This window comes from Ovis aries, chromosome 1 (genome assembly GCF_016772045.2).
Source record: "Ovis aries strain OAR_USU_Benz2616 breed Rambouillet chromosome 1, ARS-UI_Ramb_v3.0, whole genome shotgun sequence".
NCBI lineage: Eukaryota > Metazoa > Chordata > Mammalia > Artiodactyla > Bovidae > Ovis > Ovis aries.
Genome location: NC_056054.1, coordinates 9248699 through 9266581, shown reverse-complemented (window position 1 = coordinate 9266581; position 17883 = coordinate 9248699).

Here is a 17883-nt window from a genome sequence, read left to right as displayed (position 1 = left end):
GAAAAGCTCAACTTCTATCCCTCAGTCAACAGATGCCAAAATCAGGATGGCACAGATGTTCAGATTATGACAAGACTAAAAGTAGCTCTTATTAAAATGCCCCAACAAGCAGTGTAAACACTCCTGAAACAAATGGCAAAATGAAAATTCTCAGCAAAAAAAAAAACTGAGCTGAAAAACACAGTAACTGAAATAAAAAGCTTCAATGGAAGGGCTCAACAGCAAAATGGAGACAACAGAGGGAAAAAGAAATTTGAGGATAGATCAATAAAGAAATGATTTAATCCAAACAACAGAAGGAAAGGAGTTTAAAAATAACGGATAATGCCTTGGAAACCTGTAGGACAATAACAAAATGTCTAACATCTGATACATGCAACAACATCCTCATGAGGACCGTAAAAATTCAAAAGATTGACAACAAAGTATCACCAAGGATGAGGAGAAACCAGAACTCTCTTATATTACTCATAGGGGTACCCCATAGCACATCTACTTTGGGATACATTCTGCTGGTTTTTATAAAGTTAAGCCTACAGCTACCCTGTGACTCGCTAATTACAGTACTAAGTGTTTACCCAAGAGAAATAAAAGCAAATTTCCAATCACAAAAATTGTTCATGACAGTTTTAGTCCTAAAGCCAAAACCAAAAGCAACTAAACGTATATCAGTATGAGAATCAGTTCAGTTCAGTTCAGTTGCTCAGTCGTGTCCGACTCTTCGCAACCCCATGAATCGCAGCACGCCAGGCCTCCCTGTCCATCACCATCTCCCGGAGTTCACTCAGACTCACGTCCATTGAGTCAGTGATGCCATCCAGCCATCTCATCCTCTGTTGTCCCCTTCTCCTCCTGCCCCCAATCCCTCCCAGCATCAGAGTCTTTTCCAATGAGTCACCTCTTCGCATGAGGTGGCCAAAGTACTGGAGCTTCAGCTTTAGCATCATTCCTTCCAAAGAAATCCCAGGGTTGATCTCCTTCAGAATGGACTGGTTGGATCTCCTTGCAGTCCAAGGGACTCTCAAGAGTCTTCTCCAACACCATAGTTCAAAAGCATCAATCCTTTGGCGCTCAGCCTTCTTCACAGTCCAACTCTCACATCCATACATGACTACTGGAAAAACCATAGCCTTGGCTAGGCGGACCTTAGTTGGCAAAGTAATGTCTCTGCTTTTGAATATGCTATCTAGGTTGGTCATAACTTTTCTTCCAAGGAGTAAGCATCTTTTAATTTCATGGCTGCAGTTTAATTTCACCATCTGAAGTGATTTTGGAGCCCCAAAAAATAAAGTCTGACACTGTTTCTACTGTTTCCCCATCTATTTCCCATGAAGTGATGGGACCAGATGCCATGATCTTCGTTTTCTGAATGTTGAGCTTTAAGCCAACTTTTTCACTCTCCTCTTTCACTTTCATCAAGAGGCTTTTTAGCTCCTCTTCACTTTCTGCCATAAGGGTGGTGTCATCTGCATATCTGAGGTTATTGATGTTTCTCCTGGCTATCTTGATTCCAGCTTGTGTTTCTTCCAGCCCAGCATTTCTCATTATGTACTCTGCATAGAAGTTAAATAAGCAGGGTAACAATATACAGCCTTGACGTACTCCTTTTCCTATTTGGAACCAGTCTGTTGTTCCATGTCCAGTTCTAACTGTTGCTTCCTGACCTGCATACAGATTTCTCAAGAGGCAGGTTAGGTGGTCTGGTATTCCCATCTCTTTCAGAATTTTCCACAGTTTATTGTGATCCACACAGTCAAAGGCTTTGGTATAGTCAATAAAGCAGAAATAGATGTTTTTCTGGAACTCTATTGCTTTTTCCATGATCCAGCAGATGTTGGCAAGTTGATCTCTGGTTTCTCCACCTTTTCTAAAACCAGCCTGAACATCAGGGAGTTCACGGTTCACGTATTGCTGAAGTTTGGCTTGGAGAATTTTGAGCATTACTTTACTAGCATGTGAGATGAGTGCAATTGTGCGGTAGTTTGAGCATTCTTTGGCATTGCCTTTCTTTGGGATTGGAATGAAAACTGACCTTTTCCAGTCCTGTGGCCACTGCTGAGTTTTCCAAACTTGCAGGCGTATTCAGTGCAGCACTTTCACAGCATCATCTTTCAGGATTTGAAACAGCTCAACTGGAATTCCATCACCTCCACTAGTATGAGAATGGGCTTCTAAAATTATGATATATTCATACAATGGAATATTGATCAGCAATTAAAAAAGGTGTGTCATTGATTCATACCACACTGTTAAATATCACAGGTATTATATTGAGCAAAAGAAGCCAGACACAAAAATTTTCATATTATATTGTTACACACAACCAATGGTGAAAAAATGTTTGCCTTTGGGTTGTGGATGTGAATTGACTTGGAGAAAACATGAAGGAATTTTTTGATGGAGATGCGGATAGCAAAGATGTATCAAAGATGTACCTGTTTGTCAAAACTACACAGTTTACTATAGGACCCCTTGCAATCCCACTTCTGGGCATACATCCAGAGAAAAACATGATTGGAAAGGATACAGGCATCCTGATGTTCACTGCAGTACTGTTTACATAGCCAAGACATGCAAGCAACCTAGATGTCCATCGACAGAGGAATGGACAAAGATATGGTTCATGTATACCATAGAGTGTTCCTAAACCTTTCAAAAGGAATGAAATAATGCCATTTGCAGCAACATGGACAGACCTAGAGATTGCCATACAGAGTGAAGCAAGTCAGAGAAGGAGAAATATTACAGGACATCCCTTTTATGTGGAATCTAAAAGAGAAATGATACAAATGAGCGTATTTAGAAACAGAAACAGGCTCACACACTTAGAGAATGAGCTTTTGGTTGCCATGGGAAGGATGGGGGAAGAGATTGTCCAGGGATAGTACAGGGATGGACATATACACACTGATATAGTTAAAATGGATAACCAACAAGGACCTAGTGTACAGCACATGGAACTCTGCTCAGTGTTACGTGGCAGTCTGGATGCGAGGGGAGTTTAGGGGAGAACGGACACTTGCGTATGCTTTGGCTGAGTCCCTTTGCTGTTTATATCACAACATTGTTAATCAGCTTGACTTCAATGCAAAATGAAAAGTTAAAAAAACTATACAGCTTACATTTATTTTAATATATATATGAATGTTATTTTTAAAATAAACTATTTTTAAAAATATAAATAAAATATAAAATAAGAAGGAACCAGCCATGTGTAGAGAGGGAGAGAAAGTCAAAGACAAACATTACAGCATCCATAAATCTTGATTCTAACAAAATGCGTGTCCTGTTTGAGAGGATAAAAGGTCGACAGGACCAGAAAAGCTGATTAGCATGGAATGAGAAAGCCATTGAGCTAGATGTGGTCCAGATCATGCAGGCCCAGCTAAGCCAGAATGAGCGTACATTTTATTTAAAGTGTCAGTTCAGTTCAGTCGCTCAGTTGTGTCCGAAACTTTATGACTCCAAGAACCGCAGCACGCCAGGCCTCCCTGTCCATCACCAACTCCCAGAGTCCACCCAAACCCATGTCCATCGAGTCAGTGATGCCATCCAACCATCTCATTCTCTGTCGTCCCCTTCTCCTCCTGCCCTCAATCTTTCCCAGCATCAGGGTCTTTTCAAATGAGTCAGCTCTTCGCATCAGGTGGCCAAAGTATTAGAGATTCAGCTTCAGCATCAATTCTTCTGAATATTTAGGACTGATTTCCTTTAGGATGGACTAGTTTGATCTCCTTGCAGTCCAAGGGACTTTCAAGAGTCTTCTCCAACACCTCTTCTCAAAAGCCTCAATTCTTCGGTGCTCAGCTTTCTTTATAGTCCAACTTTCACATCTGTACATGACCACTGGAAAAACCATAGCCTTGACTAGATGGACTTTTGTTGGCAAAGTGATGTCTCTGCTTTTTAATATGCTGTCTAGGTTGGTCATGATTTTCCTTCCAAGGAGTAAGTGTCTTTTAATTTCATGGCTGCAATCACCATTTACAGTGCGTTTGAAGCCCCCCAAAATAAAATCTGACGCAGTTTCCACTGTTTCCCCATCTATTTGCCATGAAGTGATGAGACCAGATGCCGTGATCTTAGTTTTTTGAATGTTGAGCTTAAAGCCAACTTTTTCACTCTCCTCTTTCACTTTCATCAAGAGGCTTTTTAGTTCCTCTTCACTTTCTGCCATAAATGTGGTGTCATCTGCATATCTGAGGTTATTGATATTTCTCCCAGCAATCTTGATTCCAGCTTGTGCTTCCTCCAGCCCAGTGTTTCTCATGATGTACTCTGCATAGATGTTAAATAAGCAGGGTGACGATACATACTTGGAGCATACAGGGAGCCTTGACGTACTCCTTTTCCTATTTGGAACCAGTCTGTTGTTCCATGTCCAGTTCTAACTGTTGCTTCCTGACCTGCATACAGGTTTCTCAAGAGGCAGGTCAGGTGGTCTGGTATTCCCATCTCTTTCAGAATTTTCCACAGTTTATTGTGATCCACACAGTCAAAGGCTTTGGCATAGTCAATAAAGCATAAATAGATGTTTTTCTGGAACTCTGTTGCTTTTTCAATGATCCAGCGTATGTTTGCAATTTGATCTCTGGTTCCTCTTGCCTTTTCTAAAACCAGCTTGAACATCTGGAAGTTTGCAGTTCACATATTGCTGAAGCCTGGCTTGGAGAATTTTAAGCATTACTTTACTAACATTTGAGATGAGTGCAATTGTGTGGTAGTTTGAGCCTTCTTTGGGATTGCCTTTCTTTGGGGATTGGAATGAAAACTGACCTTTTCCAGTCCTGTGGCCACTGCTGAGTTTTCCAAATTTGCTGGCATATTAAAAGTGTAATGGAAAGCTATTGGGGTTTTAAGCAGGGAAACATTTTGATCCAGTTTTTACTCTTGCCATCATGTGGGGAATAAATTGGAGCAGCCAAGAGCCAAACCAGGGAAACTAGAAGAGGCCAGTGCAGTCATCTTGGCAAGAAATGAAAGTGGGACTTGGAGTTAGCAATAGTAGAGAGAGGAAAGTATCTTGTTTCAAGCTATAGGAGATGGAAATAATTGAACTTGAGATGGATTGAATATGGAGGAAGGGATTAAGGGGTGGGGAGAAACAAGTATGGCATCCAGGTTTCTGACTTGAGAAATTGAGTAGAAGGTGGTGCCATTCACAAAGGTGGGAAAGATTAGGAGAAGTTCCTGTGTGGGGAGAGAGAGGAGCCTGAGGACATCTGGACACGTTAAATCTGAGAATCAAATGGAGAGGTCAATTACATGCTGTGTAATAGTCAGAAGAGAGTTTCATCTGGGGATATGGATTCAGGCGTCATCAAGCTGTGATGCCACTCAAGGTTCTGGAAGTGTATGAGGGTGAAGAGAGAGCAAAAGTCCCCAGGCCTCCTGGAGGAACATAGAGAAGCCCACAGAGGAGTCCAGTGCAGAGCTACTGGACACAGGAGAGGGCACTGTGGGGAGCCAAGTAGCCAGAGGACCGGGAGCAACAGGAGACAGGGGCGCCAGGAGTGCTTGGAGGAGAGGCCTACCTGTGTCCAAAGAGTTGCGTCAACTCTGTTGAAAGAAGCTGAGAGATCATGTAAGAGTAAACTGAGGCAGTAAAGGGCTTCCCTGATAGCTCAGCTGGTAGAGAATCCGTCCCCATCGCAGGAGACTCTGGTTCAACTCCTGGCTCAGGAAGATCCGTTGGAGAAGAGATAGGCTACCCACTCCAGTATTCTTAGGCTCCCCTTGTGGCTCAGCTGGTAAAGAATCCACCTGCAATGCAGGAGACCTGGGTTGGGAAGTGCCCCTGGAGAAGGGAAAGGCTACGCACTTCAGTATTCTGGCCTAGAGAATTCCATGGATGGTATAGTCCATAGGGTCACAAAGAGTCGGACACGACTGAGCGACTTTCACTTTCACTTTTGACAAATCATTTACAGATTGAGTGTGCATGCTTGCTAAGTCGTTTTCAGTTGTGTCTGACTCTTTGTGACCCCATGGACTGTAGCCTGCCAGGCTTCTCTATCCATGGGGTTCTCCAGGCAAAAATACTGGAGTGGCTTCCCATGGCTTCCTCCAGAGGGTCTTCTTGATCCAGAGATCTAGCCTGTGTCTCTTACATCTGCTTTGGCAGGTGGACTCTTTACCACTAGTGCCACCTGGAAGCTTGAGCAGCGGAAGCTAAGTCCAGACTGCACTGAATAAAATCAAACCTGGAAGCCGAGCAAGGATAGTGTAGATGTGGCCCTCCCATTCTAGAATATTTACTGTGAAGGGACTCAAGAGAATTGGTCTGTAGAAGAAGGTTTTTGAGAGGGAAAGCATGATGAAAGAGGGATTGCTGGCCAGTGATGAGGGTCCTCCTACAGACAGGCTAATTTCCATGTGCATTCAGTATGAGATTTCTTAGCGTAGGTCTTGGTGAAGAAAGGAGTTAAATTAAAAAATGACACAGAGAGAAGCTGATCTGCTTGGATATGTGGTGTATTTAACCTGCTCGGATGCAAGCATGGAGGAGACAAATGACTGAGCCTATCCACAGCTGGAGTTTTTCAGAAGAACTGATAAATGAAGAGATCAGCAAGGGGGCTGAGGCTCTTCACAAGGCAGTGGTTATAGCAACGTACCCCAGAATCTCAGTGATAAAAGAAGGGAATTGATGACAAAGGGGAGCTGATGAGGGTGGGAAAGTATATGTGCTGGGGGAGATGAGAATCAACTTTGTATTATATTTCAAAATACAATGTGGGTGTACTTGAAAAAGTGAATGTATGGATAAGTTGTAGTCAGAGGGCAAGGTGCTGGAATTACAATTTTGGAGCTAGCAGTACCATTTGGGGTAATATTTTAGAGTCCAGAGGAAAGCCTTGGGCATCATTTTTGAGTGGAAGAAAAGTGTCCTTGGAGATGCAGAGGTACAAAAACCTAAAAGATGGTGGTATTACAGCAAAGGGAAAAAAAGATAAACACATTCAGTCATTTTGACAATATTTGAAATTAAAGTCCTTGGTTTTTAGTTCTGTAAGTCTATTATATTGCTTTAAGTAGAATGGTTTTAAATGTGTGTAATGAACAAGATCAAATGACTTCCATTTGTTTTTGGGCTGCTAATGAGAATAAATTGTATCTAAGATATGGAAAAAAGGAAGGATGTATTAGTTTTCTTGGGCTGCCATAACAAAGTACCATAGATTGGGTTACTTGGCAGAAATTTATTTTCTCAGCATTCTGGAGGCCAGAAGTCCAAAACTTTAATGGCTTGGTTTCATTTTGTCTAAGCTCTCTCTTTTTGGTGTTTAGGTGGCTGTCCTCTCACTGTGTGCTCAGGGAATGGTCCCTCACTCTTCTGTGTACCCTAATCTCTTCTTTTTGTCCTTGGATACCAGTCATATTGGATTAGGGCCCACCCACGTGTACTCATTTTGCCTTAATTACCTCATTACAGGCACTAACTTGACAAAGATTCTCTCTTTGCCCAAACTCTAGTCAGGATCCTCTGAGCTCTCTTCTTAAATAGGTCCTGACTTTTGGCTTTTCATGCATTACTCAGTTTTAGTAAGAATCCTGCTAAGTCATTTTAACCAAAATCTCCTCGATATCTAATCAGATTCCTCATCCTTCCGCATGCCCCAGCTGATGTCTGATCACCTTGACCTGCCTTAAGCAAGACTCTCATTATGTCCCTGATGCTTCACCTTAGTAATATTCTATCCATCAGCCTCCTGCCTGGCTCCTTGGCTATAGAAACCCCCACTTTTCCTTATCATATCTGGAGTGGAGCCCAGTCTCTCCTCTATCGCAAAACTCCAGCTGGGGAGTCCCTGTACCTATTGCAATAGTCTGCTAAACAGTCTGCCTTCGTGTTCTTCAACAAGTGTCATGAATAAGTTCTTAACAGTCTTCAAGTACAGCCATGTTCTTTTTGTTTGCTGGTTTTGTTTTTGATCTGCTTACAGTCATATTCTGAGGTCCTAGAGGTTAGCACTTCAACAAGTGAGCTAGAGGGGCACAGCTCACCTGGTGGCAATGGAGAATTGTTTGCGGACTTTAGGGTACTCAGCAACTCGGACCTAGAGGAAGCCAGAGACCAGGGCCTAAGCGGTCAGCGAATGGAGGCCTGACCAGGCCGGAGGCGACAGCAATGGAGGGGTGTGTGTGAGGGGAGCTGCGTCTCAGAAGGACAGCGGCTTCTGAAAAGAGTGAGGTCGTTGGGAAGCAGCCGTGAGGAGTAAGAGCAGCCAGGCCTGCATCCCTGGTCCAGAGGCATTTGGAAAAACAAACCTGAAGATGTAATTTCCTCCTGAGAGGCTGTCTGAGCTGTGATAGTGTCAGGGCCAGCCAGGCTTCCACAAGGGCAGGAGGTGGACGGGATATTGGGAGAAGCAGCTGAGGATTCTGGGGAGTTTGCCCACCAGAGCAGAAGTCTACACGAGCAGTGTCTGGGCCCCATCCCTACGGCATCTCTGCATGTGTGTATGCCCGCGTGCAAGTTCCATCTCTATCAAAGCCACTATTCAGGCTTCCCCATCACCAAAGCAATACTTCTCATTGTCTACTATCCTTGTGAGACCTTTGCACCACTTTAAATCGGTGGTTGGAAGAACCACAGTTACTCAGTGGTAAGACTGGGCCACTTATGAAATGGCAGGTGACTTTTCGAATGAAATTTCAAATCCATGTGTCAATTTGTTCCTGGTGAGAAGTACCCCCAAGAGCACACATAACCCACTTTCTCTCCATTATTCCAAAGACAGCCTGAAGCTGAAGAATCATATCCTGGGATTTGGCGTCTCTGTTGGTCTTTCTCATCAAAAAGATCCAATTAAAGTGCCAAAGGCTGAAATGCCTTTTTCTTTCATTCACGTGAGGTCAGGTGATTGCTCCCTTCAGATTTGTACTTTAATGTTCAAAATAAAAAGTCAGCTTGTACCGTGGCTTAAACTAATTCCACAAGATACATTTGGCCAAATAAGCACGTGCAGATGCAGACATTTGAGTTTTGAGCTGGAACATCTAAAGGACAGGCTGTGCCTGCACATTTAGTACATTTTACTCCGTGGAATGAGCCAGGCACTTTAGTAAGATGATGCACTGCTGAAGACTGTCGAAAAACAAGAAGGAACCTGAACCAGGGCAGGCTCCCTCAGCTTAAATAGACAGGAACCCCAGAACGAGGACCTAAAGGAGGTGGGTTGAATTGGAATGATCTTAATCACCAGGAGGAAAGAAATCAAGACTTAAAGAAAGAAAGAAATAGAATATAGGAGAATATCTGGGCAGCTCATTTTAAATAATGATAAAATCGTTATGGAGATAATTCTATTTTCATTTATTTAACTATAATTTTCAAAAACCTATTTTGTCTCATGTCTAATGCTAGTTCCTGAGAACTTAAGAAAGGCAGGACTCTTCTCCCTAAGGATCTCCCAGTTAAGGGGGAAGACAGACAGTCAAAGATGGCATCAATGCCCATTAGAACACGGTCTAGACTAGATTCTGATTCCCAACCTGCAGACTTAGGAGCCTGGGGCAGAGGGCATTCAGAAAGGCAAAGTTTTATTGTGCTAGGCATTTTCTACAAAAAGTCATTTCACATATGTATGTGCTATTTTAAAGGAGACTGGATAAAATTGTGACCAACAGAAAGAAAGCTCATTTAAAAGATTTTCTGAACTCATGTAGCTTCCTGTCATTATGTATTTTCCCAATCAACGGATATTAAAAGTATAGCTGCATTTGGGAATCCAGGAAGTATTTTGAAGTTCAAAAAGAGCTTAAAATAAGGAAGAGCTGGTGACCACAGGTGTAGTCACCAGCATGGCATCGTTTCCCAGTGCGATCCCAGCTCACTGCAAGTGGACTCTGGTCCAAAGCTAACCCTTCACCTGGATTCTAGATTCCACACCCCCCTCCTTCCTGGGGACCTCACCCCACCACTTACCTCTCCTCTTTGATATTTTTACTCTTTTCCTGTCTACCAGATCTTTCCCTTTAGTCCATATAATGCTCAGGTCTCTTTCATCTTGACAGGAATATTCTCCATCATGTCATCTCCACAGACATTTATTTGGCTTCTGTATAACCTTGCCTGGCATGTCAGGAAAAGACCCGCTGAGAATGTGGAAGCTGACCTCAGAACAATGAGTGGGCTCCAAGGAGCAGATGCAGGAACAAGGCATAGGATGGGGTTCCCAGACTTTCATTTTTCCTCCTAAACTATCTCTCAAAGACATTTGCTTTTCTCCATCTTCAACACCAACTCCTTCAAGCTGCCATCGGCTCCTGCCTCGATATTGTAATGTCCTCATAACTGGTCTAGCTGTGCTCATTCTTGCCTCCTATCTGTCTGGTCTCCACACTGCAGATTGAATAGCTTTTTCAGACTGTGACTCCTCCTCCAGCTTCTCGCTACCACCACCTCCACAGCTCCAGGGTTCCAGCCTCCAACTCTCCTGCCTCATGGAGCATCCCTCATTTTCTGATACCTTCCTCTCTCACCTACATTGGCCTCACAGTACCCTGTATTACTCGCTCATCATGAGAAATTTTCACATGATTCCTTGGCCTAAATTCACTGGTAAGGAATTTGATTTCATTTTAAGAGCAATGGGAAACCACTGAAGGATTTTTAGGCATGAAAGTGACTGCATACGATCTGAAACATTCCTAAAACGGCACCCTGGCTACTAGTGAATAGTAAATAGACAAGGGCAATGGGTGAAGCAGAGACCTTTATGGGAAGGAGATTTCTGAGATTCAGGTAAGAAATAATGGTGACTTGGACCCACGTTATGGCACTATAGATGGAAAGAAATAGACACGTAGAGATACAGCGGGGGCTGGAACCAATAGGATTTGGTCATGGATTCAGTGACAGAGAGTGAGAGAAATGAAGGAATTGAGAATGACCCCTAAGATTCTGACTTGAGCAATTTGAGTGGGTGCTGCCTCCATTTACTGAAAGCCTGTGGAAGGCTCAGGTATGGAGGCATATTGTCCCATCTTTACTGACCACTTGCCCTTCCAGCTATTTGTGGGATGTGAGTTGCTAAAGTAATTGGGGTGTAGAGTGCTTGATCAGGAGCAAACTGAAAGATGCCAAAGTATAGAGAAGACTGAGGGGCATGGACTATAGAAAGCATTGTAAAAATCACCCCTTGGAGATGAATCTGAAGTGTTAAGCCTTGCTGGACCATAACAAGAGCATTCACTCCTCTCTGTAGACCAGCCCCTCTTCCTTTCCTTCCTTCCCTACCCAGCATAGATACTATTTCTTATCATACTCTTGCCAATACCCGTGCCCCAGTGTTCCCCCAGTGGAACTTCTGGCAAAGCATCAACTTTGGATGAATCCAATTATCACTCATCTCTGGTTGCTAAGCACTGCTGGAAATCCATACCGATCGGTGTTACTATAAATCATTGATGCCGCTCTGAATTTATGGTCTTCGACTTCACATGGACCCTCAACGCTGCCTGGCAATCCTTCCCTGTTTCCCTTGCCAGCTCTCCTTCTCCACAGTGGCCATTGAAGATTTTAACCCTCTCTTAGACGCCACATTCCCTTCTCTCTGAGCAGCTTAATTCACAACTGCCTCCCAGAGAATATACAAGCTGTCAAAAAGGAGAACTACCTCGGCCTTCTAGCAACCTCACTTAAGTTTAGAACTATTCTCTCTTACCTCTCTCTGGTTACAAATCTCTTCTTCTGTGTAAAAGTAATGCTTCTACTAGGATCTCATTCCCTTTTATTTTCAGAAATCTTTCTTTATCCCCTCTACTCCCCATATTATTTGCCCATTCCTATACCAGCTCCTTCCCAACTGCACTGAAATTTGTCAGGTCACCCTCCCCCTATCTTTAAAAATTCTTTAAAGAACCTTATCTTCTTCCCCTAACTAGTGACTGCCAGATCTCTCTGCCTTTTTTTTTTTTCAAGTTTTTTTTTTTTTTAATGTGAACCATTTTTAAACTCTTTATTGAATCTGTTACAATATTTCTTCTGTTTTATGTTTTGGTTTTTGGGCCACGAGGCATGTGAGATCTTAAGTCCCCAACCAAACCCACACCCCCTGCGCTGGAAGGCAGCATCTTAGCCACTGGACCACCAGCAAAGTCCCCTTCTCCTTTTTTCTTATTAAAACTTTCTGAAAATACTGTCAGCACTGTATGTGTCACCAGTTTTCACCGAGCACTGTCTCATAAACTGCCACAGTCTTGCTTTCATGGTGAGCCTGCCCTCATCATAGTTCCCTGCTTGAAATGACCTCCATTAAAATCCTGGTTGTCATCTTTCAATCACTATGCACCTTGGATCCTTGGCAACCTGACGCTGTCAGCCACTCCTTCCTCCTGGAAACCCTCTCCTCCCCTCGGGACACTCTCCTGGTCTTCGTATGAATACTTAGGATATCACTTAGTCTTCCTCTTCTTGACCTTGGATGACAGAGTTCTGTGCTGGGCTTTCTTCTCTTCTCCCTGTGTACTTGAATCTTGGATGCATTCTGTGTATCCAAGGGTATTTGCAAAATGATCCCAATTTTCTACCCCTCCCTGTATCTATGTTGTTTTTAATGTAACTTTGCAACTCCTCCTTTCAAGAGGTAGAATTTGTGTTTTTTTAACCTCTTGAGTCTGGACTGGCCTTGACTTACTTTGGCCCATACAAGATGGCAAAGCAAAACTGTACCAGATTCTAGCCTGGGCTAGCCACCTGGATGATGAGAGTCTATGGCTTAGTCACCTCGGCCAATTACCAATCAAGTAGCCGGTAAGTGAGGCTGTCTGAGACCAGCCTCAGCCAACCCACCAGCCGACCATGGACACATGGACAAGCCCGTCTGAGGTCAGCCAAGTCTGGCCAAGATGATATAACTTACAAACTCATGGAAGTCACTACACTCAGGGATAATTTGCAATAAGCAAAAGTTAACTGATAGAGTTCCACTTCCTCCTCATGTCGCAATGATCATCTCTGTGTTGGTCATTTGCTAGATGCTATCGCTGGCATAGATACACCATCTGAAGGCCAGACTCACAACTATACTTGCCTAGAATCCCATGGACAGAGGAGTCTGGGGGGCTAGAGTGCAGGGGGTCACAAGGCGTCAGACACGACTGAGCAGGCACACTATGCTACTAGACCACAGCATTTATCCTGCTTCTTGTGTGGTCCAGGTGCCACACACATCTCTCTCTTTATTCTCTCAAGCACCCTATTTGGTGGATTTTTCCATTACCCCATCTTACAAGTGAGAAAACCTAGACAAGAGAAGTTAGTGACGTGCCCATGGTCACAGAGCAGGGATTGGTAGATTAAGGATTTGCATCCACCGCTCGGGTGCCTTTCCTCACTGCTTGCTGTTCCAAGTGCGTCTACACTCTCACCTCTTTAACTTCACTGATGTTGACTCTTCTTCCTTACACATTCCCTCCCTGGGCTCTTCTTGGCTGACTCCTACGTATCCTTTAGAAGCCTGATTGGATAGTACCTCCTTAGGAAGTTTCTCTGACTTTCCCTTCTTCCCGCAGAATGGACTAGATGACCCTCCTCTCTGCTGCCGCAGTATCCCCTGCAAACTCTACCTACTCCACCGCACTGTATTGAAACTGTGTCCCTCCACAGACTGTAAACTCCTGAAGACAGGAACTCTGGCCCCAGGAATGGGGTCATTGGGTGCAAGGTTCAGCTCACCCAGCCAGGCACCAAAGCCGATATGCACCAAAAAGATATCACCATGGCACTACCCAATGTGAGGCAAGTAGAACCGGAATGCCTAAAACTGATTGAAATGCCAGCTATTCATCCAGAAATGGAAATTTCAGCCCATTTGGCAATTTCCAAGGCAATGGGTCCTAAAAATGAACTTTTCACAGTCAGGGAATTTGCAAAGTCACTCACCCCAACCTCTAATATGTGGGCTTGAAGAGAAACTGCAAGAGATTACAGGGTTCATGCTCTTTCTTCTTTATTTCATTGCTTGACACTTTTTCAGGAAAACAGACTCTAAAAGGTGCTGGAAATGAGAGATTTAAGGAATGGAATCCATTTCTCTGGCCATATCTCAGGCAATGCAAAATTCAAATAGCCCCAAAAGGGCACTTCGCTTTTGACAGTGAAAGCAAACCCTCTCTGGATGGGCAGGGCTTCCCCAGAGCCCCATTTCAGAGGCTGCCATCATCCTGCTGGGGAAGGGGAGGCATCATACGGTGCAGGGCCATCAACTCCACTTCAGCCAACTTTGATGTGATGAGACAGTGGTGAAAAATGCTGCCTTCAGGAAAGGAGAGTCTTTCGAGAACAAAATCCTGGGTTCTAGTATGTGTCCCAAGCAATTAAAAAAAAACCATTTGGAAGTGTGCAGGGTGCAAACGGTGATAAGGTGCTATAACAGGTCTAGAATAGTTTGCAAACTTTCTCAGAGAAACACTTAGGAATCTTCTGCCACCTACCTTTTTGCTGCCTCCTAAATATCTTTGATTCTAAACTTAAGTGCAGAGCTTCCCCTGGTGCTCGGTGGTAAAGAATCTGCCTACCAATGCAGGAGACATAGGTTTGATCCCTGGTCGGGGAAGAGTCCACGTGCTGCAGAGCAACCTGAGCCTGTGCTCTTGAGCCTGGGGGACATCCCTGGTGGCCCAGATGATAAAGAATCCATCTGCAATACAGGGGACCCAGATTTGATCCCTGGGTTGGGAAGATCCCCTGGAGAAGAGAATGACTACCCACTCCAGTATTCTTGCCTGGAGAATTCTATGGACAGAGGAACCTGGTGGGCTACAATCCATGGGGTCCCAAAGAGTCGGACACAATTGAGCGACTAACACTTTCCCTTTCTAGAGCCCAGGAGCCACAACTATTGAAGCCCTAGAAACTGTGCCCTGCAACAAGAGAAGGCCCAACAATGAGAGGCACACATACCACAGCTCCAGAGTAGCCCCCACTCCCCGCAACAAGAGATAAGTGCACACAGCAACAAAGATCTGGCACGGCCAAGATAAATACAAAAGCGAAATTATTCAAAAATGAACTGAAATGAAGTGCACATCAGTAAGGGACTGTGGAGTGTAATCATGTGGGCTGTGGGTTAGTTTGTCCTTGAGTTAGCGGTGTGGGCATTTTAATAATGGCTTGGTATTATTTTGGAATGTAGATACCGTTGTACGTAGGCACACAGTTTCTCACCGCAACCGCATGGTTTCCTCTCCTCTTGGATACTCAGAGAGACTACATTTTACAGTCTCCCTCTGAGTTAGGAGTGGCGTCCTCTGTTGGCTCATAGAAAGAGCAACAGAGTTTCAGAAAAACTGCTTCATTGACTATGCTAAAGCCTTTGTGTGGATCACAACAAACTGTGGAAAATTCTTCAAGAGATGGGAATTCCAGACCACACGACCTGCCTCCTGAGAAACCTGTTTTCAAGTCAAGAAGCAACAGTTAGAGCTGGACATGGAACAACGGACTGGTTCCAAATCGGGAAAGGAGTACGTCGAGGCTGTATATTACCTCCTTGCTTATTTAACTTATATGCAGAGTACACCACGAGAAACGCTGGGCTGGGAGAAGCACAAGCTGGAATCAAGATTGCCAGGAGAAATATCAATAACCTCAGATATGCAGATGACACCACCCTTATGGCAGAAAGGGAAGAGGAACTAAAAAGCCTCTTGATGAAAGTGAAAGAGGAGAGTGAAAAAGCTGACTTATTAGCTCAACATTCAAAAAACTAAGATCATGGCATCCGGTCCCATCACTTCATGGCAAATAGATGGGAAAACAACGGAAGCAGTGACAGACTTGATTTTTTGGGCTCCAAAATCACAGCAAATGGTGACTGCAGCCATGAAATTAAAAGATACATGCTCCTTGGAAGAAAACTATGATCAACCTAGACAGTATATTAACAAGTAGAGACATTACTTTACCAACAAAGGTCCGTCTAGTCAAAGCTATGCTTTTCCAGTAGTCATATATGGATGTGAGAATTGGACTGTGAAGAAAGCTGAGTGCCAAAGAATTGATGCTTTTGAACTGCAGTATTGGAGAAGACTCTTGAGAGTCCCTTGGACTACAAGGAGATTCAACCAGTCAATCCTAAAGGAAATCAGTCCTGAATATTCATTGGAAGGACTGATGCTGAAGCTGAAACTCCAATACTTTGGCCGCCTGATGTGAAGAACTGACTCATTGGAAAAGACCCAATGCTGGGAAAGATTGAAGGCGGGAGGAGAAGAGGATGACAGAGGATAAGATGGTTGGATGGCATCACTGACTTGATGGACATGAGTTTGAGCAAGCTCTGGGAGTTGGTGATGGACAGGGAAGTCTGGTGTGCTGCAATCCATGGGGTCACAAGGAGTCAGATGTGACTGAGCGACTGAATTGAACTGAACTGATGAGACCACATCAGAGAAGGCAATGGCACCCCACTCCAGTACTCTTGCCTGGAAAATCCCATGGACAGAGGAGCCTGGTGGGCTGCAGTCCATGGGGTCGCTGAGGGTCGGACACGACTGAGTGACTTCACTTTCACTTTTCACTTTCATGTATTGGAGAAGGAAATGGCAACCCACTCCAGTGTTCTTGCCTGGAGAATCCCAGGGACGGGGGACCCTGATGGGCTGCCGTCTCTGGGGTAGCACAGAGTCAGACACGACTGAAGCGACTTAGCAGCAGCAGCATCAGATGAGACCACATACTAGCCCTTGAAATAGGAGAGGAGATGATGTGCACTACTTCCAGGTCTGGCTCTTTAAAATTCTTGTCCATCAGTTTTGCAAAATGAAGCATCCCTAGAGATGGGTGGTGGCGATGGGCACACAAAAATGTGAGCGTATGAATGCCACTGAATTACATACTTAAAATGATTAAAGTAGTAGACTTCCTAAATTTACTTTTTATTGGACTATAGTTGACTTACAATGTCGTATTAGTTTCAGGTGTACAGCAAAGTGATCCAAGTGTACACGTACAAACACATACATATATATTCTTTTTCAGATTCTTTTCCTATATAAATTATTGCAGAATACCAAACACTCTACCCATACTTCCTGCCTATTCCTGGGAGTAGAGGCAGAGATGCCCAATTTCAGGTTTTTCAGAACTGGATAGATGAGTGATGACATTTCAGAGAGGCCTGAGTTCACCTGGCATGATTCAGAGCAGCATCATGACCACAGCTGACCAGATCCAAGGCCAAACGGTGAATTGGTTCCTCCTAGCTGCCAGATGCTCCCTTTTCCTTCCCCCCGTGACTAAAAACCAAGACAGTAGAACCTTCCCCACAGCAGCGGCTCTTCCACCACGTTCTCCAAAGGGTCTGCCTAGATCCTGATACTTGAGCAAGGTGGAGAAGACCACCCGGGTCTATCTTTCACAAACCCTGTACTGAGGAGGGGCTGGCCAGGCAGCTGTCAGATGCAAAGATCCTCGCTACGTGTATAGCCCTACTTAATTGCTCATCTGGCTGAGGCCCATTCCTCTCCAGATGTTGCATCAGAGCACGGCCGGAATTGCTGCTTTCAGCCTCCTCTCATCACTCTAATTAAGCCAACGTAATAAGGCAACATGTGAGACACGATGATCAAGTTTTAATTAGACTTTGATAAACCCAATGTGAATTTGATCTCATCAGGTGCAACATTTCTGACAGCAGTGAGACCCGCGAATCATGAGGTGGCTTGGGTATAAATAGCAGTGATAGTCTCTGTCTCATCTGCGTGGAGGAAGGTCGGGGCTTGGGTGTGTATGTGACCCTCAGAACCCCTTTACTCTTGAGGAAGACTTTACAGTTTGCGAAGTCCTTTCAGCCCCCTGTTACAAGACTGTGAGCTGAGACTCACTTGGCAACAAGACACTTGGGCCCAGATGGGGAGAAGGAGGCAGAAGCT